A 26070-nucleotide genomic window follows, 5' to 3' on the forward strand; every position below is an offset into this window, starting at 1 on the left:
TACACTCTTAGAAAAAAAGATGCTGTCTAGAACCAAAGAGTGTTCTTCGGCTGTCCCCATAGGAGAACCCTTTTGGAACCCTTTTTTCTAAAAGTGTAAGTCCACACACTTAAACCCACTGACTTTGCCACTTCTACCTGGAGAGACCATGACGCACAAACACGCATGAAAAGCTTTCAAGTCCCACTGTTCTTCTGCCTAAGTAAAAAGACTGACACACTTCGTGTGTCATTTTGAATGAAAGAGAAGCAGTGCCACGTTCTGCACACCTCACACCGTGTGTGGGGAAAAGCACCGCGCCATCCCTCTTTAACAGTGATGAAATAAAAGATTAATGTGTCGCATGACGCGCCTTGGCTCATTTCTGTTGGACAGGTTCACGGCCAACGGAGTTGACGTGAGGAGTCATCGAAGTGGAAAGGGAGGTGTGCTCAAAGCGATGTGTGTCTACAGTGTGTCTCCTCGCAGTAGAGGGACTGCAGGTGAAGGCCTATAGGTTCCTGATCCTGTGGAAACGAGTCGGAGAGCAGAGCCTGTTGCATATTTAACCACCATGGTTGCTCCTCCATTGGTCATGCGGTACACTATTCGGCATGCCTTCAGGCTTCAGATATGCTCTTAGCAAGCTGAGACCAGCAGTATACTATAAATACTGAGGCATTGCTATCTCTCCCTGGTAGATCCAGCCCTGTCTCAGCACAGCTGATAATGCTGGAGCTCACTAAACAGCCAGGGTAATGAGAAGCGAAAGCCCAAAACCGGCCTAATTAAAAGTAAACAGACATGGGCATGTAACACCCAGGATAAGCATTTAGCCGTGAACATCAGATTAGACAGTATGTAAGCATACAGTTGTTGCGTTTAAATCTCAGAAATAACAGGGGCCAAAGACGAGCATCAGCCGTGGTTTACTTTCTTCCGCCCCTCCAGGATGAAACAGTTTCCTGTGTTTGGGGTGTGGTTAATGTGGCTTTCCATGGTGTTCAGAAGGGATTATAGTTGATAATCAGCTCCAGATCTTATAGGAGAATCAAAGAGAATTAATTGGATTCTCAGCCTTCTTCTATGGTGTGATTAATGTGCCAACTTAATTTATGCATCACAGACCACTTTAGATGCCCTTATTTACTTCTGTGTTTCTAGGGATGTGTTCACACTCTTATTACTGGAAAGAAGTAATGGGATGCATACCTCACATTACGTAATTGATACTGGTGGTGGATAAATAAATGATACTAGTTGATGATTAACTCAAAGATCAAACATCCTTTAATCTGGTCATATTTAAGTGAAACAAATTAGAAAATGCAATCAGACATGGTTAATTATGATCCAGGAATGTGATTATGGTGTGCAGTTGTTAACCTACAACATGGCCATCGGGTTACTGGTTGTGGGTACAAAGAGTAAAGGTTCAGGCCAGTCACTGCAATAATACTAATAAGGAAACAGAAGACTGCAGGGGGTGCAGTTTCATTTAAGATTCTAACACAGATGTGGATTCCAAATGGATTTGGTTTCATAAATGTAACTTTTAACTTGCATTCTCATTCTCAATGGTGCCCTGAGAACAAACAAGTCAACATGAGAATGTCAATAAAACAGGAAAAGAATTCAACAGATACACTACACTTCAACAACACAAACAAATGATTCCAACCAACCAAAACGCTCGCATACCTCAGCGAATTCATTCCTCGTTCGAAACTACACTATTGGCACCAGGGATTCAAGATGTAATGAGGATTATCATTTTTCCAAACATGGGGTGCGTTAAAACGAAAGGCTGATTTACCCAGGTTGGTAGAGACACGAGGGACCTCGAGAGTTAACCAACCCCGTGAGCGGGTTTTGTGCCTCGTATTATTCTACTTTAACAGAGAAGTGAGATATTTTAGAAGCTTTTGCAGCAGAGCTTTGTAAACAAAATGGGAGAAATGGAGTGATCTACAGGAATTTAGAGAGGTCCAGCTGACCTTTTGATAAAGGATGCAGTGATGAGTATTAAACCTGTCACCTGTGATAAGCACTCTATGGTACACTGTATCCAAGGGTTTTAGTGTAGTGGCTGTTTAGGGAGAGGCGTGATCTATTTCTATAAATCAAAATGCCTTGATATTTACAGGCATAAGTGTGTAAACCATCTGAAATATTTCTATGAGAACAGGAAAACATCATACATTCAGTTTGTCCCGCATTAAGTGCCAATTTTGAATCAGCAAGGTCTTTCTGCCAGGCAACAAAATCAGAATGCAGGTCTAACATAGCCTGGTCAGCAGTAGGGGCAACAACATACATAACAGTGTTATCTGCATACAGATGAATATTACAGGTGTTTGCAGATAGACCAATATTATTTATATGCAGTAGAGGACAGGTCCCAAAATCCACCCCCGCAGGACACCTTTATTACTATCGAGGTAACTTGACACCATCAGAAAGCACACATTGTGTACAGTCTGACAGATAGTTCCCAAACCACTTGCAAAACGCATGGTCGAGGCCGTTGAATGAGTGGTGGTCGACAGTATCAAAGGCCTTAGATAGGTCTATAAATGTGGCAGCATAGTGATTCCTATGAAATAAGCAATTTAACTCAGAATCTAAGACTCGCATAGCTGCTTCAATGGTGCTATGTCCAGGCCTAAAACCAGACTGGTGCACATTAATTAAGCATATCATTTGAAGTTCTTAGCTGAGAGTTGGCGAGTGAATTCTAATATTTTTTGCAAGGCAAAATAGGTTAGAAATCTATCTCCATGTCCCCTTGATCTGGACACATCCTTCTATCCTTCTATATTTCTCTTCCCCGTCTCACACTGGCTCGGCACAAAGAATCACATGGTCTTGATCTGGACATATCCTTCTATCCTTCTATATTTCTCTTCCCCGTCTCACACTGGCTCGGCACAAAGATTCACGTGGTCTTGATCTGGACATATCCTTCTATCCTTCTATATTTCTCTTCCCCGTCTCACACTGGCTCGGCACAAAGAATCACATGGTCTTGATCTGGACATATCCTTCTATCCTTCTATATTTCTCTTCCCCATCTCACACTGGCTCGGCACAAAGAATCACATGGTCTTGATCTGGACATATCCTTCTATCCTTCTATATTTCTCTTCCCCATCTCACACTGGCTCGGCACAAAGAATCACATGGTCTTGATCTGGACATATCCTTCTATCCTTCTATATTTCTCTTCCCCGTCTCACACTGGCTCGGCACAAAGAATCACATGGTCTTGATCTGGACATATCCTTCTATCCTTCTATATTTCTCTTCCCCGTCTCACACTGGCTCGGCACAAAGAATCACATGGTCTTGATCTGGACATATCCTTCTATCCTTCTATATTTCTCTTCCCCGTCTCACACTGGCTCGGCACAAAGAATCACATGGTCTTGCTAAAAAGGTAGGATGGCATAATTGACATGCGGGACATGCAGGATTTACACAGATCTCCACATTTATCTCAGGGATAACACCTCACATTTATCTCAGGGATAACACCTCACATTTATCTCAGGGATAACACCTCACATTTATCTCAGGGATAACACCTCACAGGCTCAGCAATGTGGCACCCCAAATCTCTCTCTCTCTCCTTTCTCCCTCTCCTCTCCCTCTCTCTCTCAGTGCTCTGGTCTCACAGTGGGTGATCACCAGGCTGAGCTGATGCGGCCTGAAAGGCAGCACTGTTTAACGAGCAGCGCAGGGCGTGTGAGTGAGGAGACAACAGGTGGACCATCAGATTGATGCGCCGCAGCTGTGGAAGCACCACTATTCTTGCCAGCTGTCGGCCTGAATAATAATCATTAAAAAAGGGATCTTTGCAAAGAACCTAGCATGCTGCCAAGATGTTTGTCTATTCCTACATCACATGGGCGGGAAGGAAAATAAGTTATAGACATAGAGATGTTGTTCCTTCCTCTGGTTTAAGTGACACTGCATGGCTTCGCTCATGGCGGTTGCATCGTGTAAATATTGAAATGTGTGTGGCTCCTGTCGACAGAACATAACTCAGTTACAGTGAAAGTCTACACACCGCGTGCACACTCTTCTTTTGCTGCCTTAATATTTGATCTAAAAAGGAATTACATTTAGATGTTTTCTCTAAAGATTTGAAAGATTTGTTTATATTTTATTACAAAATTAATAACACAAAAACGAAGATGTCTTGATTGCATATGTCTCCCCCCCCCCCTCTGGTCGAAGCACCTTTGGCAGCTATTACAGCTGTGAATAATTTTGAATAAGATTCTAACAACTTTGCACACTTAGGGTAACATACAGTTGAAGTCGGAAGTTTACATACACTTAGGTTGGAGTCATTAAAAATAGTTTTCAACCACTCCATACATTTCTTGTTTACAAACTATAGTTTTGGCAAGTCGTTTAGGACATCTACTTTGTGCATGACACAAGTCATTTTTCCAACAATTGTTTACAGACAGATTATTTCACTTATAATTCACTGTATCACAATTCCAGTGGGTCAGAAGTTTACATACACTAAGTTGACTGTGCCTTTAAACAGCTTGGAAAATTCCAGACAATGATGTCATGGCTTTAGAAGCTTCTGATAGGCTAATTTAAATCATTTAGGTCAATTGGAGGTGTACCTGTTGATGTATTTCAAGGCCATCCTTCAAACTTTGCTTGACATCATGGGAAAATCAAAAGAAATCAGCCAAAAAATGTAGACCTCCACAAGTCTGGTTCATCCCTGGGAGCAATTTCCAAATGCCTGAAGGTACCAAGTTCATCTGTACAAACAATAGTACGCTAGTATAATCACCATGGGACCATGCAGCTCAAGAAGGAGACGCGTTCTGTCTCCTAGAGATGAACTTACTTTGGTGCGAAAAGTGAAAATAATCCCAGAACAACAGCAAAGGAGCTTGAAGATGCTGGAGGAAACAGGTACAAAAGTATCTATATCCACAGTAAAACAAGTCCTATATCGACATGACCTGAAAGGCCGCTCAGCAAGGACGAAGCCACTGCTCCAAAACCGCCATAAAAAAGTCAGACTACAGTTTGCAATTGCACATAGGGACAAAGATCGTACTTTTTGGAGAAATGTCCTCTGGTCTGATGAAATCAAAATAGAACTGTTTGGCCATAATGACCATTGTTATGTTTGGAGGGGGAGGCTTGCAAGCCGAAGAACACCATCCCAACTCTGAAGCACGGAGGTGGCAGCTTCATGTTGTGGGGGTGCTTTGAGCAGGAGGGACTGGTGCACATCACAAAATAGATGGCATCATGAGGTGGGAAAATTACGTGGATATATTGAAGCAACATCTGAAGACATCAGTTAAAGCTTGGTCGCAAATGGGTCTTCCAAATGGATAATGACCCCAAGCATACTTCTAAAGTTGTGGCAAAATGGCTTAAGGACAACAAAGTCAAGGTATTGGAGTGGCCATCACAAAGCCCTGACCTCAATCCTACAGAAAATTGGTTGGCAGAAGTGAAAAAGTGTGTGCGAGCAAGGAGGCCTACAAACCTGTCTCAGTTACACCAGTTCTGTCAGGAGGAATGGGCCAAAATTCACCCAACTTATTGTGGGAAGCTTGTGGAAGGCTACGTGAAACGTTTGTCCCAAGTTAAACAATAAGACAATGCTACCAAATACTAATCGAGTGTATGTAGACTTCTGACCCACTGGGAATGTGATGAAAGAAATAAAAGCTGAAATAAATAATTCTTTCTACTATTATTCTGACATTTCACACTCTTCTAATAAAGTGGTGATCCTAACTGACTCAAGACAGGGATTTTTTACTAGGATTAAATGTCAGGAATTGTGAAAAGCTGAGTTTAAATGTCTTTGGCTAAGGTTTACGCAAACTTCCGACTTCAACTGTATGTCTATTGTTTTTGCCAAGATAACTCAAGCTCAGTAAATTTGATTAGGAATCATTGATGGACAGCAATATTCAAACCTTGTCTCTGATTTTCAATCTAATTTAAGTCAGGACTGAGGCTGGAGCACTCAGGAACACTCAACACCTCTTCGAAAGCCAATCTGGTGTGTCTTTGGCATTAACATTTGGGTAATTGTCCAGCTGAAATGTTGAATTTTTATCTCAGGGTTATGTTTTCAGAAGACTAAGGCAGGTTTTCCTCTAACTTTATTTACCTTGGCTTTGCTGCTATTATATTTCTTTAAACCCTGAAAAACTCCCCAGTCCTGCCACTGACATGATGCTGCCACCACAATACTTTCACTCTGTGTTGTGTTGTATTGGATTTGTTCCACATCTGTAGTTTTTAATTTAGGCCCAAAAATGTATTTATTTGCCAAATTGTCTTGCAGTATTACTTAATGGCCTTGTTGCAAACAGAACAGATGATTTGGAGTGGATTCATTATTTTGACGTTGTCATAGAAGCCAGTAATGTGGAGTGAATGTGGAGTGAATGCTATGTGGTTGATACTCTGTATTTTCAAGTATTGTGGTGGCAGCATTATGTTATACGTACAGTTTGCCCGTCACCGGCAGGGACTGGGAAGTTTGTCAGAATCAAAATAAATATGAAAGTAGCAAACGCCCAGGCAAAAAGAGGAAAGCCCGCCCTAGTCTTCTGAAAACCTAACCCTGGGATCGAGTTGTACAGTTACAACCGGAGGACTATACAGATTCTAATGATAAAGAGGTGCTCAGTGTTCCTGAATGGTCCAGCCCAGTCCTGACTTGAAAATCAGAGACAAGGTTTGAATATTGCTGGCCATCAACGATTCCCAACCAAATGTACTGAGCTTGAGCAATTTTGACAAAAAGAATGGTTATATGTTTCCCTAAGAGTTGTGCAAGGTTGGTAGGATCTTAATCAAAATGAATCACAGCTGTAATGAATGTAAAATGTATTTTCACCAAGTACTAATATATAAGCCATCAATACATGTTGTTTTTTATTTGTATTCATTTGGACAATTTTCTATAATAGTTGTTTCACTTGTGGAGTAGGTTGTGTACATCGGTAGGAAATACATCTAATGTAATTCCTAACGTAAAATTGTACGTCAGCAAAATGTGAAGACTGTGCAAGGGGTGGGTAGGCTTTCACTAGGCACTGCAACTTCTCAGAGGAATCTAGAGTCTGATCTGAATCATGATGCATGGCTCTGTGCAACGGCACTCTCCAAACTTGGCACGGCAAGGGATCGACTTCATTGCTCAGGTCACACAACATATAGTGAGCTAAATGTATTTAATTCATTTGGTGTTGCTGTGTGAAGCTGTTGCCCTGAAAGCCCAATGCTGTGTCCACCTTCATTACTCTGCAATCGATCATCATCTGGGCGGCCACTTCTTTGGAAATGACTAGGCTGTGGTCAACATGCTCTTAAAGATCTCAGACAAAACAACAGTGACAACAGAAACTGCTTCTAAATTGGGACAAAAAAGGATTACGTTATTCCAAAACTAAGTTAAAACTAAGTAATTTATTTTTTAATTCAAGGATTTCAACACACACAATACTTGACAGTACTGAAAATCAGGGCAGCACCACTATTCTACAAACAAATCAATATGCAAATCATGTTTTATTTCATATGCGCCACCAATAGTAAAAGCAGTTGAAAGACCACTACATTATAATGTAATGGCATGTTTTCCATACCTACAGTAGAAGGAAGAGGGAGGGCCAGTAAGTAAAGCATGCTCTCCAACATAATTGTTATCATACACTGTGGCCGGAAAACGGTGTGAATACTGGCACATTTTAATAAGTAGATGCTAGTACGTTTAGAGGCAGTTCCTATGGTAACAATGCCATCTCCTCACTCTCTTGTTGACAATCCATTAGATTCCTCCAGTAATACTGATGGAAATCCTGAGTTTAGATTAGATTAGATTAGTTTAATAGTCGCATGTATAGAGTGACAGATGTCATTCTTGAGCGCCAAACTCCTACAATGCATTGAAATAACAAAATAAAAAATATAGTAAAAACATGGATAATAATTCCAATAAATGTATATAGAAATGTCCATAAAGAGGGGGTGGGGTCTGGGTGTGCAGTGGGAGGAGGAGGGGAACAGGGATTATCTTAACTCCTAATGCGGACATTGCATGAATGATTGTAAATCTCTAATAGTCTTTAATTATGAATCAATACTTGAGCTTAGGTAATTGCGAAGCCTCAGCAGGCCAAAATGTTGATTTATGGTGCATCTTGACAGAAGTGCTTAGAGACCCTTAAAAGAGCTGCATTAAAGCTACAGCTGCTTCACAGTCTGCAGTCAATAGAATTTAAAATGCATTTTGCTTAATTACCTCACTTCCTTAAAAAGGGACTTGGGGTCCTAAATGGTGCCCCTAAAAATGGGGCTGAATTGAGAACATGGATGTTGCACATGAAAAAGTAGCTCTCTGTCCATGGCTTTGTAAGCTATCAATCATCTTTCTTCAAATGACGTAGGCATTGATGTCAAGTGTCATCCCCGTTCTCTCGTCTGGTGTGACACTGTGGTTACTGATGCTATGTCTGAGGTCAAAGGTTGCTCACAGAGGCTCTAACCCTGCTCACATTACCTATGACTGATGATGGCATGGCTCTAGCGGCACTGTCACCACTGTTCACTGCCATGTCTCCTACCTCACCTCATCCATCATAAGGGTGCTCATCTAGCCACACGCCCATCCAAACACCTCACTGGACCCCGGGACAGACACTATTGATGGTGCTCCAAATGAATATTCATGAATCATAGTTTTTGTTTTGTTTGGGGATCCATTTTTAAGAGAGAGGGAAAACCACTTAGACCTTCGACACCAGAGGGCTCCCAGTAGTTGAACAGATGGGCTTAACCCTCGCTCAGCAGATGTTGATGATTTATTCTCTTTTTTTGCCAGATTAGAGCACTCTGCCTCGACAGCCGCACGGTGGCCTTTTGGAGGTATCAAGCATTTGCCATTGGATGAAATGGTTCATCACCAACAGCCACCTGTGTAGCATTACTTTTCATTAGGAAAACGCATCGCACTAATCCAGTTAAATGCATAACTGATAATAAAACACTATGATACAAAGGGATGTGTTCCATCTAGGATCAACTGCAACTCTTTAAATATGGCAAATCACACGATTCATATTAAGATGTCAGAGACCTTGATATAGCACAGCTTCATGGAAGAAGGGTAAAATAACATTGTTTTGTGACCACTGCCCCCAAGGAATCAACATCTTTGAAACCTCCTGACTTTTAATGTCCCGGAGTTATCCTTGAATTCCTCTGTTGGCACTTCAACGTGCAGGGCAACGAACTAAGTCAATCTTCCGTCTACGACCCCTTATGGGTAAAGCATTACCTGTCATTCCCTGACGACGGGGGAGATAAGAAATCTTCTGAAATCAAAGGGAGAGTGTTTTCTTCATAGCCACAGGCGCCAGATTACCCATCAGCGATGGCCGTGCAAAGATGCAGAACGGAGGTTGCAAGAATAACCCGTTGGGATTTGTCAGATGGGGCGGAAGCATAATTTGTCCTGATAAACAAGCCAGACTCAACGTGTGTAAATCAGTCTTACATATACAGTGCCTTGCGAAAGTATTCGGCCCCCTTGAACTTTGCGACCTTTTGCCACATTTCAGGCTTCAAACATAAAGATATAAAACTGTATTTTTTTGTGAAGAATCAATAACAAGTGGGACACAATCATGAAGTGGAACGACATTTATTGGATATTTCTAACTTTTTTAACAAATCAAAAACTGAAAAACTGGGCGTGCAAAATTATTCAGCCCCCTTAAGTTAATACTTTGTAGCGCCACCTTTTGCTGCGATTACAGCTGTAAGTCGCTTGGGGTATGTCTCTATCAGTTTTGCACATCGAGAGACTGACATTTTTTCCCATTCCTCCTTGCAAAACAGCTCGAGCTCAGTGAGGTTGGATGGAGAGCATTTGTGAACAGCAGTTTTCATTTCTTTCCACAGATTCTCGATTGGATTCAGGTCTGGACTTTGACTTGGCCATTCTAACACCTGGATATGTTTATTTTTGAACCATTCTATTGTAGATTTTGCTTTATGTTTTGGATCATTGTCTTGTTGGAAGACACATCTCCGTCCCAGTCTCAGGTCTTTTGCAGACTCCATCAGGTTTTCTTCCAGAATGGTCCTGTATTTGGCTTCATCCATCTTCCCATCAATTTTAACCATCTTCCCTGTTCCTGCTGAAGAAAAGCAGGCCCAAACCATGATGCTGCCACCACCATGTTTGACAGTGGGGATGGTGTATTCAGCTGTGTTGCTTTTACGCTAAACATAACGTTTTGCATTGTTGCCAAAAAGTTCAATTTTGGTTTCATCTGACCAGAGCACCTTCTTCCACATGTTTGGTGTGTCTCCCAGGTGGCTTGTGGCAAACTTTAAACAACACTTTTTATGGATATCTTTAAGAAATGGCTTTCTTCTTGCCACTCTTCCATAAAGGCCAGATTTGTGCAATATACGACTGATTGTTGTCCTATGGACAGAGTCTCCCACCTCAGCTGTAGATCTCTGCAGTTCATCCAGAGTGATCATGGGCCTCTTGGCTGCATCTCTGATCAGTCTTCTCCTTGTATGAGCTGAAAGTTTAGAGGGACGGCCAGGTCTTTGTAGATTTGCAGTGGTCTGATACTCCTTCCATTTCAATATTATCGCTTGCACAGTGCTCCTTGGGATGTTTAAAGCTTGGGAAATATTTTTGTATCCAAATCCGGCTTTAAACTTCTTCACAACAGTATCTCGGACCTGCCTGGTGTGTTCCTTGTTCTTCATGATGCTCTCTGCGCTTTTGACGGACCTCTGAGACTATCACAGTGCAGGTGCATTTATACGGAGACTTGATTACACACAGGTGGATTGTATTTATCATCATTAGTCATTTCGGTCAACATTGGATCATTCAGAGATCCTCACTGAACTTCTGGAGAGAGTTTGCTGCACTGAAAGTAAAGGGGCTGAATAATTTTGCACGCCCAATTTTTCAGTTTTTGATTTGTTAAAAAAGTATCCAATAAATGTCGTTCCACTTCATGATTGTGTCCCACTTGTTGTTGATTCTTCACAAAAAAAATACAGTTTTATATCTTTATGTTTGAAGCCTGAAATGTGGCAAAAGGTCGCAAAGTTCAAGGGGGCCGAATACTTTCGCAAGGCACTGTAGGTGGGAGTGCAGCTACATGATATCAAAATGGGGGGAAATAGTGCTGGGTCTGTCTGCTGCTGTGCTGCGGTGGCGGCAGCGCCAATTTGGACCATTTCTCTAAGGCAATGAGTTCCTTTCAATTCGGGTTCTCCTTCGCTCTCTTGATTTCCCACGGTAGAATTGACAGAATTACAGTGTGTAACGTTCATGTTTTGCCAACTTTTCCTTGTCTGTTTAGCAGACAAGCACGCTATTAATTAGATAAGCAGGGCATTAGACAATCCATTCCAAGAGGCAGGAAGTATTTCATTGCAGATGGCAGTGTGGCTGTCTCCATCAAATCCCACCTGTTCCATTGACTTCACTTCTTCACTTTTTAAAACATACCTGTTGTCTCAGCTGTTTGGCTGTACATACCAATGGGAGTAATGCTCTGCATCATAAAAAACAACTACCAATTGCTTTACAGGGTGTGTATCATCAAAAGCCCACACATATAGATCCATACTGAACACCACAAAGACATGTGCTATTGCATGGATTTCACATTGCATTTGATCTCTTAATAATTCACATAAATACTGAAAGCACTGTCAATCATAGAATCTCTCTCAGGCAAAGACAAGCATCTATCCACAGCATTAGCATGCACAGGGGCAGATCTGAGGCAATGTGATCACTTGACATTCAAAGAGAGAGAGAGATAAGTATTGATTATGGTGAGGAGGGTTTGGCACTTCCACGGCTTGAAGCAGTTACTGTTAAAACATGCAGCACAGGGTTGGGCAGTGTACACTCACCTCTCTGCCGGAACCTCAGCCATTACTGCAAAGTGATTCACCCACCTACACTGTGATGGAACTCTGTATGGAAACTCCATCTAGGTAGGCAAGTGTTTATCTTAATGATCTATTACATGATCTTGCTGAGAGACTGCTGTTTTGTAAAGACTATATTAAATAATATATTTACAGTTTACTGATTCACACACCATGCAATTGTAATTATCAAACTATTATGAATCCAATCTCATCTAAAGGGGATATGTTAAACTTATATACATATATATTTACCTGAAGTAAGACATAGCAAATTCACTGCATTTCTAAATGTAATTTTTTTTAAGACTTACTTTCCTATGTGAAATATATTTTTCATAACCAAAAATATCATATTTTCAGCTGTTCGAAGCTTGTGTACAAAATCTAAAGTAAAAGACGCAAAAACGAAATAGCGCACATAGAACAGATCTACCGCTTCGTAGACTTGCTTTCAATGAGAATGACAGATCTATAACACATATTTCTATACGTCAAAAAGTCACATATTGCAGCTTTAATACATTCATACAATTTATTTCCTAGCTACAGAGGAACCCGGAATTATTTGGACTTTGCGGGTCTTACTCCTGAGGTTTTGTATTTCACAGAGGTTCTAATTCAAGTGACTGGTATCCAGCCTTTTCATTGATCAGGATGTTGCTGATGAGTGTGTGTGTGTGTGTGTGTGTGTGTGTGTGTGTGTGTGTGTGTGTGTGTGTGTGTGTGTGTGTCTGTGTGTGAGTGCGTGTGTGTGTGTGTGAGTGCGTGTGCGTGTGCGTGCGTGTGTGTTGGTCCCACCTCACGTTTTGCAGTAGTGTCCAGTCCCCTTGCAACCAGTCTAATCACTTAAGCGTGAATGATAGACTCAAGCATCATACCTAGTGGAACACATATTTAGCTATACAACTAAACAATATGAACAACATCAATATATTTGGCTTCAACTTCTTTAGCTTTTCCTATCATCTGATATGCATAACACAAACACATGTATTCGGCCAGAGACTTCACAGACAGTGTGCTGTTTCAAAACGGCAATGTTCATGTCATTTGTAAATGTATTGGTGGGACAACTGTATAACGTATTGAAGAAAAAATGTTTTTGACAGGTTTTTAAAAAACAAGTCAAATAAAAAGATGATGTGTTGTTATGCCTGATTGGATATGTTTTTAATAGAATACATTTGCTATTATTGTTACTATATCTGACAGTTTCTTGGCATGTACATACATTGCTTTATCTTTCCTCTGTATTATGCGGTTGACCTTTCACCCTGAATTTCTGCAGTGTGCCTCGTATGCATATTTCGCCATCCAAGAGTATGTAATTCAGTGAAGGAAATACTGTTTCTCGTACACTCACTCAATAAAGCCAGATCAATAAGAAAGCCTCTGAAGTGAGCACATTGACAAACCCGTTATGTATCGCCCGTTTTAATGGGTTCTCATGCGCAGGATATTCATCAACCCGTGCGGTGCTGCAGCCTGCAGGTATACAGCCCCCGTGGTATTTTGTAGCCCTGCCCTGTAATTACTTTGCAGAGAAGATGGCAAGGGAGAGGGGGACGGGGGAGGGGGAGAGGGGCGTTCAATATGCCTCGCTGCCGTGCCACTTGTGTGATGCTTGTTTGCTAAAGGTTTTCTTCCGTCATAAATCAGTCAGCATGAGGCTGAGGAACTACATGCCTGGCACACCAGAACGATTTTCATCTTTGTGCACTCATATATGAGTTGTGACTGGTTAAAATTACCAACCGAGCCAACCCCTGCGAAGGAAAACTTCTCAACAATTAGACTCCTATTATAATGTATCTGTCTCCTTTTCACATGGACACTCTTCTTCAGCAGGGTGGTACAGCATGATCAGGGGCTCGACTGCTTTTAAACAACAGTGATCTTGAGGAAATTCGACCTTTGTGAACTGGAGACAGCACTTAATCGTCAACCCAACAACACTCTGAAACTGACACTGGAAGCAAACTCTTCTCAAGTACAAAATATGCTTTGCATCATCTGGTCCCATTAGTTTCTAAATGTATCAGGGATCTAAATGGCCACCTCTGCCACCTTCAATAAAGTCTCCTAAGTAAACGCCAACACATTTCTTCTTGAGACGGGTCCAGGTCACAGCTCAGTAAACGCCATACACAGTTAATGAGTCAAACAAGCTGCTGATTCAAGGTGAAGTTTGCGAATGCCATTTTGTATGCTTTCTAAAAGATACTATCTCGGCAATTGTGCCATCTTTGCTTTGCAGAATTGAAATACAACAGGACCCAAGGTCAACCATCCAGCTTTAGGACATCAGCTTTTTATTTCCAGCTTATCTGCAATTTCCAGGCTCCATTAGATACAGAAAGTCCTCAACCTTCAGTCATATTGTTTCTTGCCACTGAATGCTCAGGGACTGTCAATAGACTTTATTTTGGATATCAGTTGTCCCGAGATACAATTCAGACAATGTCTTTATGACAAACATGTCCTTCAAATCAGAGGCATTTATAGACCCTCCATGTTTCAATTAAATGTTGAACTTGTGTTTTACAGTATAGAACTACGCAGTTTCTTCAGTTGGGATTTGCAAACTGGAATCTCACCTTTAATTTAAACGGATGCAGTTTGACTACAGAACTGTGGCTCAATCTAGCACATGCACCCACAGTGTGGTACAATGCCTGTGTCACTGTGTTCATTGTCTTAGAATGACAAGAGACAAGGGTGTGATGTTGACTATAATGGAGGGGTTTTAAACACTGTCAACATTTACAATTTCATTCACCAATCATTTCCATCCATTTCAAACAAACAGATTACAGTCTGCGTATGTTAATGAGAGACATTTATCAAAAGGCACATCCCACTGGGTACAAACTGGTTGAATCAAAATTGTTTCAATGGAATGTGTCAACGTATTGTGACATGGAATCTGCGTGGAAAATACATTGGATTTGAAAAAGTCATCAAAGCGGTTGTTTTGAGGGTGAAACTTGTTTTGAGGGTGATTATGTCATCATGGCAACCAAATATCAGCGTAGACAAACCTTTTATAAAATATATTTAATGTTCACCTTTAAAATATATGTCATGCTCACCTTTAAAACAACGTCAGATCTTCAGCACTATATCCACTATCAGAAGAAAAAAACGTCCTACAAGAGAATTGATATATTAACAGCGACTCTTTGGTCTCCCATCCAGGTTGTTAAGCCCAGCCCTGTTTAGCTAAGATATGTGTCACTGACCATTGCCAATGTGCTATTGTGAGAATAATTGTTGAGAGCTCTAACATTTAAAACTAAACAGATTCACTGTTGCTGTCAAAGTCATTCCATAAGAGTAGGCTTTAACAGAGCAAATGAAACGTGACCATATTTTATCACTTACAGTATATCATCAATGTTGCTATTTAGACCTATATAGCATTTGCACAAGTCATCAACAGCAATTGTTTCATTTCAACCCGGAATTCAACCAGAAATAGACAATACAATAGGCCTAGGGATTCAAGCTCTGGTTGATTTCAAATGTAATGATTGGTTTAAATAATGGTTGAAAGCACAGGGATAGACATTTGTGTGACAGCTAAACCACAAATCCGACATTGTTTTCCATTTGAATTTGGTTGGGCTTTTAGATGGTTGAAAGAAGAGTGAATACACATTGGAAATTCAACTAACTTTTGGCTGTCTTTTTGAATGGGTGAATATAGGTTGCAATTTCATTGATCGACATCTCAGCCAAATATGACCCAATTACCCACGTTGAAATGACATAGTGTGCCCAGTGGGATGCTTGTTATCCCAAAGGAGAGGGAGGAATTGCAGCACATATGCTACTTCAAGCTGATATCTTATTAGTACCACAGCCACTTCCCTCACATGTGCCATTTAATTATCTTGTCTGAATTTTAAAGATGATCATTTCACAATTGCACACAACTTTTCTCATAATCCTGCCATGTAACATGTTTGACATGATAGCATCTCAGATATCTATTTTCCATAGCAGGCCTAATCCTATTCCTCATCTGTATGAGAACATGAGAACATGAAGTAAAGCACATAAGGTATTATGCCCCCTACATTAATATGTAAAAAAATATATTTGATTCTTATAGATTCCAGCCGGTGTTATTTCATAATTTACCAAGACACCTCTTGGTGATGAGGCTGACTTGGACTATGCTGGTCTCACTCAAAACCTCTTGGTTTGTCCACATACTAGTCAATAGTCATTGCAAACACAACTCATGACATCATATTGTAGCCATAACTGGACTCAAAGTCATCAGTACTATAAACTATAATACCAACAGATCTTAACCTCTTCACAAGATCGTTGGTGTTGTATTGAGGCTGTGATCGCTGCAGGTCCTATGCTTCTCTGCGTGATGGTCCCTCAGGCCAAGGCCCCGTACTGATGCTCTCACAGCAGCACCAACCCACTTCTGGGTTAGACCAAATGGGACTCCATGACCTCGCAGCTGCCAATCCAACACCAAAAGGTTACTACAAAAAAAGAAACGTCCATTTTTCAGGACCCTGTCTTTCAAAGATAATTCATAAAAATCCAATTCACTTCACAGATCTTCATTGTAAAGGGTTTAAACACTGTTTCCCATGCTTGTTCAATGAACCATAAACAATTCATGAACATGCACCTGTGGAACAGTCGTTAAGACACTAAGAGCTTACAGACGGTAGGCAATTAATGTCACAGTTATGAAAACTTAGAACACTAAAGAGGCCTTTCTACTGACTCTGAAAAACACCAAAAGAAAGATGCCCAGGGTCCCTGCTCATATGCGTGAATGTGCCTTAGGCAGCTGCAAGGAGGCATGAGGACTGCAGATGTGGCCAGGGCAATAAATTGCAATGTCCGTACTGTGAGATGCCTAAGACAGCGCTACAGGGAGACAGGAGGGACAGATGATCGTCCTCGAAGTGGCAGACCACGTGTAACAACACCTGCACAGGATTGGTACATCCGAACATCACACCTGTGGGACAGGTACAGGATGGAAACAACAACTGCCCAAGTTACACCAGGAATGCACAATCCCACCATTAGTGCTCAGACTGTCCGCAATTGGCTGAGAGAGGCTGGACTGAGGGCTTGTAGGCCTGTTGTAAGGCAGGTCCTCAAAAGACATCACCGGCAACAACGTTGCCTACGGACACAAACCCACCGTCGCTGGACCAGACAGGACTGGCAAAAAGTGCTCTTCACTGACGAGTCGCGGTTTTGTCTCACCAGGGGTGATGGTCAGATTTGCGTTTCTCGTCGAAGGTATGAGTGTTACACCGAGGCCTGTACTCTGGAGAGGGATCAATTTGGAGGTGGAGGGTTTGTCATGGTCTGGGGCGGTGTGTAACAGCATCATCGGACTGAGATTGTTATCATCGCAGGAAATCTCAACGCTGTGCGTTACAGGGAAGACATCCTCCTCCCTCATCTGGTACCCTTCCTGCAGGCTCATACTGACATGACCCTCCAGAATGACAATGCCATCAGCCATACTGCTCTTTTGTGCGTGATTTCCTGCAAGACAGGAATGTCAGTGTTCTGCCATGGCCAGCGAAGAGCCCGGGTCTCAATACCATTGAGCCCGTCTGGGAACTGTTGGATCGGAGGGTGAGGGCTGGGGCCATTCCCCCCAGAAATGTCTGAGAACTTGCAGGTGCCTTGGTGGAAGAGTGGGCTAACATCTCACAACAAGAATGGCCAAATATGGTGCAGTCCATGAGGAGGAGATGCACTGCATGCAGCTGGTGGCCACACCAGATACTGACAGTTACTTTTGATTTTGACCCCCCCTTTGTTCAGGGACACGGTATTCAATTTCTGTTAGTGACATGTCTGTGGAACTTGTGCAGTTTATGCCTCAGTTGTTGAATCTTGTTATGTTCATGCAAATATTTACACATGTTAAGTTTGCTGAAGATAAACAAAGTTGACAGTTAGAGAATGCTGTTCTGTTTCTTTTTTTGTCGAGTTTAGTTGGCAGTCTGGCTAGATGACTTTAGCCTGGCTAAAAACATAGCAAGCTAGCTAGCCTTTTTAGCTTCCCACCTCTCCATGTCAAATAAGGCATGTCTCACACTCAATCATCAGGTATTACAAGGAGCTTCCCCTTTTGTGATGAAAAACGACATTGCAATACCGAATCTTGCGTCTGCGTAGAGTTTGTAGAAGCTTAAGACATTCCACTAAGAGGCCCTATTGAGGAGGATACTGATGTCGTACGGATGCTAGGGCCGCTACAGTATTGTGGTATTGTAACTGCAGATTTTGGCATGCTGTTGTACCATATGTTTCTTAGCTCTGTCCACAAAGCATGACTGGTCTCTTTGATTACACTTTACACATAGTTAACCATTTACCCAGAGCATCTGGGTTTGAGCACGTCAGTATGTCATGCTTAGGTAATTTCTCTACAACATGTAGCGCATCTACTGCAAACAATTCTGAAACAAAGCATGGATGCCTTCTACAAGACAGTCATGTTTTCGTTCATCTTCAGTATGATTCCTTATTGTGTAGTACTTTTTAATCACTTTTTTTCCAACAAGAGAATAATGCTTTGTTGCTTTGTCCAGGAAATCACCAGTTACCATGCCGGATTAAAGGTACTATGTCTTCGCAAAGTTATGCACGAGTTTACTTTAGTTCTACAACTACATTGACAACCTATCACCACCAGTAGACTCATCATCATCCTCCTCCTCCTCATCATCATCATCATAAGCATCACCACTTAGTGTCTTCAGAAAGTATTCACACCCCTTGACTTATTTCACATTTTGTTGTGTTTCAGCCTGAATTCAAAATGGATTAAATATATATTTTATCTTTACATAAGTATTCACACCCCTAAGTCAATACCTTGTAGAAGCACCATTGGTGGCGATTACAGCTGTAAGTCTTTCTGGTTAAGTCTCTAAGTGCGTTGCACACCTGGATTGTAAAATGTTTTCCCATTTTTATTCTTTAAATTCTTCAAGCTCTGTCAAGTTGAGTGTCGATTTCTGCTAGACAGACATTTTCAAGTCTTGCCATAGATTTTAATGCCGATTTAAGTCAAAACTGTAACTAGGCCACTCAGGAATATTCAATGTTGTGTTGGTAAGCAACTCCAGTGTAGATTTGGCCTGGTATTATAGGTTATTGTCCTGCTGAAAGGTATATTTGTCTCCCAGTGTCAAACTGAACCAGATTTTCCTCTAGGATTTTGCCTGTGCTTATAGCTGTATTCGGTTTATTTTTATCCTAAAAAACTCCTTAGTCCCTGGCGATCACAAGCATACCCATAACATGATGCAGCCACCACCATGCTGGAAAATATGAAGAGTGGTACCCAGTGAATTTCTTGTGTTAGATTTGCCCCAAACATAACGCTTTGTATTGAGGATTAAAAACAAAGTGTATTTGTTTGCACATTTTGTTGCAGTTTTACTTGAGTTTTTTGTTTTGTTTTATGTATTTATTTAACCTTTATTTAACCAGGTAGGCCAGATGAGAACAAGTTCTCATTTACAACTGCGACTTGTGCCTTGTTGCAAACACAATGCGTGTTTTGTAATATTTTATTCTGTACAGGCTTCCTTCTTTTAACTCTGTCATTTAGGTTAGTGTTGTGAACTAACTACATTGTTGTTGATCCATCCTCAGTTTTGTCCTATCACAGCCATTAAACTCTGTAACTGTTTTAAAATCACCATTGGCCTCATGGTGAAATCCCTGAGCGGTTTCCTTCCTCTCCGGCAACTGAGTTAGGATGGACGCCTGTATCTTTGTAGTGACTGGGTGTATTGATACACTATCCAAAGTGTAATTAATCATTTCATCATGATCAAAGGGATATTCAATGTCTGCTTTTATTCTACCAATAGGTGCCCTTCTTTGCAAGCCATTGGAAAACCTCCCTGGTCTGTGTGGTTGAATCGGTGTTTGAAATTCACAAACACAGATTCAGGGACTATACAGATAATTGTATGTGTGGGGTGCAAAATCATGTTAAACACTATTATTGCAAATGTTCACTCCTGAACGTATTTAGCCTTGCCATAACAAAGGGGTTGAATACTTACTGACTCAAGCTTTTCATTTTCGTTACTTAGTAAACATTTCAAAAAACCTAATTCCACTTTGACATAATGGGATAATGTGTGTAGACCTGTGACACAAAATCAAAATGTAATCCATTTTAAATTCAGGCTGTAACACAACTACATGTGGAATAACGTCAAGGGGTGTGAATACTTTCTGAAGGTACTGTATGTCTTTTTCCAATGGCAATATCGATCAGGACAGCTTCGTCTCCTCCACTCCTTACCGTCATGAGAAGCTGTAATTCTTTTCAGTATCCGCAGCACGATCTCACTCTCTTCCACAAATAACCAAGCTAAGGCAACTTGCATACAAAATAGCTGACTCAATCTTCAAGCTGCATAATCAAGATAAGAAAGACAGGGACAGGAGAAGGAGATGCGGGATGCTAATGTGAGGCAAAGCTCCAGCGACAGTAGCTATGAAACTGTGTGAGGATGTTTTAAAATCGTCAAAACTCTCTCGGTTTAGCTGCAAACATCAAGTTAGGTTGCTCATCCCAACACTATTTACAAAGACTTGGAAAGTAAATGGTGTCATGAAAATGAGGGGTAAACAAGAGGAAGAAAAAAACATAGATTTGTTTTAATTATTGTCTTCGTAGCCTACTGTCTTTATGTATACATGTGTCGTTCAACATATTGATACAATGCACTTGTGCCATGCGCCAGGTGAGCGCGTAATAGATGAGTATACCTTTTATTTTACTTGTCAACTGTGTAAGCCGAGGGTTTACGCACCACTATACGCAACAGCTCAAGCTGTTGTCGTAATATGTTTGGCTGAGTATCAGCTGAGCATTAGGCTCTTGTCATGGCAACCTTTGTAAGCGAACCACACTTTCTCAGCCCTCATGCAAATAAGGCCTACTCAATATCGTGAATCAATTTAGAATTTCATTATCAATGCCACACATTCATCAAAGTGGTGCAGTTGATCCACAAAAATAATGCAATATACAATATTTGCATATTGGTAAAAAAGAAAAAGAAAAAAAAAAGAAAAAAAGAAGAAGATTTGCACAAAAAAAAGACGTGTAGAAAGATATTGCAACAATATTTGTAAATAATATTTACAAACACCTAGGCTATACAATATACATTTGCATACAAGATGAATAGCAAAGACGCCTTATATTCAACCAAGTAGGTGTAGGCTGCACCCCCTGCCCCATACACTAGCTCTGCCTATATCCATAGAGGGTCATATTGTTGTTTGTATAGGTCTGACTTCAACCGTATGAATTATGTGACGACGGATTTGAATCACAGGATAAAAACAAATATTTTGTCGTTGAATAAAATCAACTGCAATCCAAAATCTCTGAGATAATTCAATCATCTGATGTCACTTTTATAGGGATAAATCCATACCCTAATTTAGCCTGCCTGGGTGTTTATATACGTCACAAACCCTTATTTCACATGAATTACAAAATGTATTACCATGCTCAGAGGCATGCAACTAAGAGTCTACATAGTCACCGATTAATTATACCCGCGATGTTTAACTGCACATGGTGCAGCAATATGTTACAGTAGGCTAAGTATTTATGTGTACTGTAGGGTATGTCATGTAGACTCACCAGTACAGATTAGCCCTGTTGACTGGGTCAGTTCCTCGTGTCCTCACGGACCAGGCGCGCCTAGCACATCGGGCTGTACTCTGGATGCCATACAGTATGTTGCTTATTCTGTAACCTACAATCCTGCACGCAAACTCAAATTCTGAACGTTTAAGACCTCTGAGAAATTATCCGATAAGGTGTCGCCTTGACGTCAGCAAGGATCTGCGCACTAGTGTACATTTAGCAAATTCTTCATAATTTAATTAAATAGGAAAGTAACACAGTTGTCATATAATTATCAGAAACCCCATGAAGCGAAGCCATGAGAGAAATATCTTCTATGGTTCAAGGCGAACTCTAGCGGTAAAGAGGGTCCGTTCGCTGTCCATGGTGCTGAAATGCATTTCAGACAATAGTGGCTACTTCAATGTTGGCGTCCCTTTTACTTTTGCATTCCAATTGCATATTACATACAATGAACATTAAATGAGATAAGATAAAGATGTTTGGAGGATGGCAACCCTGATTTTCTATTTAGTCAATATGGTTGTGTATTTCTCTATATGGGACAGATTATTATAAACCTGGCTATATCAAATAACTTAGAAACCACTCTACGTGAATATTATTTTTAACGTGCTACAGTTTAAATATCTAGATTTGTTCGTTCACTGATAAAATAAACACATTCCAAACCACTTAAACTATGCATGTCATCATAAAGGCGTGTGCAAAATGTGTTTAAGTTTTATGCATGGATATGCAACTTCAAACCAGGTCTACATTTTCTACAGCTAACTCAAGGATAAGTGATATGCTACAATGTGTTGCTAACACACGTAGCCATTGGAATATGGCTCATGTGTGAAAACTATTCTCGCTAATAACATGCGATCACTTTTACATCGTTGACTTTCAATGTACTGTGTCGATATTTAAAGACACGACTACAACGTGTACGTTGAATATGTTAGAGAATTAAGTCGTATTGTGTCTACTGCGGCATTGAAGCGTATTAGAGTACAGCATTCCTCCACTAACCAGAAACATTTAAGCGCTTACCTGCTTACAACAGCGGAGCAGAATCCCTCTAGCCTTTCCCGATCAAAAACTGGAACCCTATGTCACCATGAACCCCAAGACATTTTCAAGGAGGCAGCAGGTTTCTGATGAAAAATCCAGGGTCCTGTTGGTCTCGGAATACAAGAAATGCAGCTCCTCACTGCGTCAAGCACAAGCCTCAAAGATCCATTAAACAGTGAGTGATTAATTCAAGCCAGAGAGCCCTGATCGAAATCTCTTTCACTCCTTGCCTTTATGTATTCCGAACAGGAGTCGGGAGTTTCCATTATGCCGCGACAGGGCTCATTTTTTCAATCATATCGGGGCTGACACCACGTTTTAACCATAATCGGCGGGTTATTATTTCAGTTGGGAAGCTCAGTGGAGAACTATGAGACAGGAGAAGAAGCATGTTGATCCTCAAACCCAGTTGGGGTGAAGATAAATCTCATAATAAGATTGTTTGTCACCGCAAGTCTATAAATGGTGGAGTTCAACACAGTCTGAAGGGTAATTGTAAATCCTTTTGTTGAAGTGTGCCACTGCACCTCTAAATATAGTATAGATCAGCCATATATATCACAGGGCCTACATATTTAACCTGGCCTCACAACATGTTCATGTAGAAAAAGATTTGTTCTATGGTGGAACTTCATCAAGATAATGTTGATAGGCATGGTTCACTTGTATGCAAACATGGCACTTATTCAAACTGAGGCACATTATTTACCTAAATACTTAAAGGGACACTGTTTTGCAATAAGTATATATTTTTTATGAATCAATTACATCATATTTTTTCTTAATTTTGTCAACTTGGCAGAAAGATAAGCTGGTATAGCTTTCCAAAATACAAACACAAATGTATTGAAATTGATATAAAGACGTTGAAATGAACTGTACATTAAGACCACCCAGTATTACTTGGGCCATGCCATAACAACCACAGGTCGTTCAACTCCTGAAGCTGGATATTGGCAGCCGTTGATGCCCATGAGAGCTCTTACATTTGATTTATAGAGAGTGCAGCCTGATGGCCTCTATGGTGACGTAGGCTGGATGGGGGATGACCGGTGTGGCCGGCTGGCCAGGCTGCAGATGCTTGTCTGTCAGAGTGAGGGAGTGGGCTTGTGAGGAGCTGGCGCAGGAGGCTGCATTGCCCCTGTCTCATTGCAGCACTCAGGCTCTGGACATACTGTAGGCAGGCGGACGGCCGGGCAGCATGGTTCTGCTGCTGCAGCACTGGGGTTGGCAGGAGCACAGTGTCACTCTCACTAATATCTTTATGATACTGGGGGAGGCCTGCTGCTGTGCTGTGCTGGGTTTCCCTGGCCCTGGCTGTTGCAGTGCTGCCTAGCTGCCTGGATGTCTTTGGGCCTGGTGCAGCAGCTCCACACGCCCCACTCCTCAGTCAGGCATCAGGGGCTACAGCTCTCTCTCTCTGAGACATTTGGGTTATTCCTCCATCCTCCCTTGGCCTCCAGTAAAAACTATTTATTCTGTTTCAGCAGGCAGCACTAATTAATTTAGGTTGTAACCTGCCTAGGTTGAACTTGGGATGACTCCCCCCCCACTAATCACAAACAACTACAAACAACATACCCAATTCTGTTTGTTATCTCTGCACAGTCCATCAAAACCTACAGTACAGGAGCTGTGCTGTATCTTTTCAATGTTAATTTATTTCCCACAAAAAATGCCTTTGATCATAACCAAAGTGAATGGACTGTCAACCAAAGTCTGCAGGGCAGCTAACAGTAAACATGGCACTAACATCAGATGAATGAAGAAGTAGATGTCAATGCTAGTGTATCTGGATCTGAACAGTTTCAAATGATACATCATATGAACAGGAACTTTCTGTTCTATACTGGTTCTGTTTTATTCTGTGACGGAACAAATGGGATTGATTTCTGAGGCAGTGAAGCAGTGAAGTAAAGGGGAAAATGACAATACCACGGCATGTCGTCCACAGTTCTTTGATATGTTTGTCTGTTCATAGACATTGACACCAAGATGCACTGGGGAATACAGTACAGGTTCTAGGAATAACTGCTTGTTAGGCATACCTGCCAGCAGCATACCACCCTTCATACCACTGCTGGCTTGCTTCTGAAGCTAAACAGGGTTAGTCCTGTTCAGTTCCTAACTGGGAGACAAGATGCTGCTGGAAGTGGTGTTGGAGGGCCAGTAGGAGCACTCTTTCCTCTGGTCTAAACAAATATCCCAATGCCCCAGGGCAGTGATTGGGGACACTGCCCTGTGTAGGGTGCTGTCTTTCGGATGGGACATTAAACGGGTGTCCTGACTCTCTGAGGTCATTAAAGATCCCATGGCACTTATCGTAAGAGTAGGGGTGTTAACCCCGGTGTCCTGGCTAAATTCCCAATCTGGCCCTCAAACCATCACGGTCTACTAATAATCCCCAGTTTACAACTGGCTCATTCATCCCTCTCTCCTGTAACTATTCCCCAGGTTGTTGCTGCAAATGAGAATGTGTTCTCAGTCAACTTACCTGGTAAAATAACGGATAAATCAAAAATAAATAAATGTAAAGCCAACATTAAATATTTTAAGTAGCTTTCAATGCAAAAGAGAATATTTTGATGTCAGTAAATGGAGTTTTGGGGAAAGAAGGCGAAGCAGGCCAATAGGTGGGAATGTCGGGTGTTATTTATTCAAATCCTCCATTTACTGGCTAAGCCTGTTTGGGGCTGAGGAGAAGAGACGACAGGGCTAGTTATAATTCAGGGCAGGACATAGTGAGTCGCAGTTGGTATAATGGAGCATCTGCTGACACTGAATGCTCCAGATCCATCTTAACATCTGGGCGGTGGGACAGACGAACAGACGCCTACTGCAGCAGCTCTCCTATTGATGGTGTTGCGTCAAGGTAAATGAGATCCCATCAACTCGGAGGTTGTTTGAAGTGTTTGTTTAAACACCCCCTGTAACATGGTTGTCATTGTCTCCGCGTTAAAGCATCCATCTGGTTTAACAGAGGAAGTACTACGACGCCTTTGATATAGCCCAGTGGAGAATGTATTGATTCAGGTTTTTGAAGTGGATGGGATTGTCTCGTCGTAAAAGCGTGGGAGCAACCAAAAACGGCATTTGCCCTTTTCTAAATGTTAAATGAGTGATATTTGATTTCATTGCCCCACGGTATTGAGTATTGTCTAAACTGGATTGAGTAAATCCATGTTTAGAGGATTAGAGGGTTTGAGCCCTGTGACCAAAAGGCCTCTTTTTAGGAATGGAAATCTCACCGGATAAAAAAAAATGGAACAGATTAAAGGAGGGTCTTTCTGTACAAAGGGGCATAACCATTGACATTTTTCAAACTTGTATTTCAC

General features: G+C 41.3%; 1 protein-coding gene across 1 annotated transcript in view; it reads right to left on the reverse strand.

The window, feature by feature from the left end:
- Positions 1–23038, reverse strand: part of LOC110486300 (protein ELFN1) — a 94858-nt gene extending 71820 nt beyond the window's left edge. Inside the window, exon 1 of the mRNA XM_021557782.2 lies at positions 22715–23038. The gene's annotated coding sequence lies outside the window, so the exon portion shown is untranslated. The remainder of the gene's footprint in view (positions 1–22714) is intronic.
- Positions 23039–26070: the final 3032 nt, after the last annotated feature.

This window comes from Oncorhynchus mykiss, chromosome 13 (genome assembly GCF_013265735.2).
Source record: "Oncorhynchus mykiss isolate Arlee chromosome 13, USDA_OmykA_1.1, whole genome shotgun sequence".
Lineage (NCBI taxonomy): Eukaryota > Metazoa > Chordata > Actinopteri > Salmoniformes > Salmonidae > Oncorhynchus > Oncorhynchus mykiss.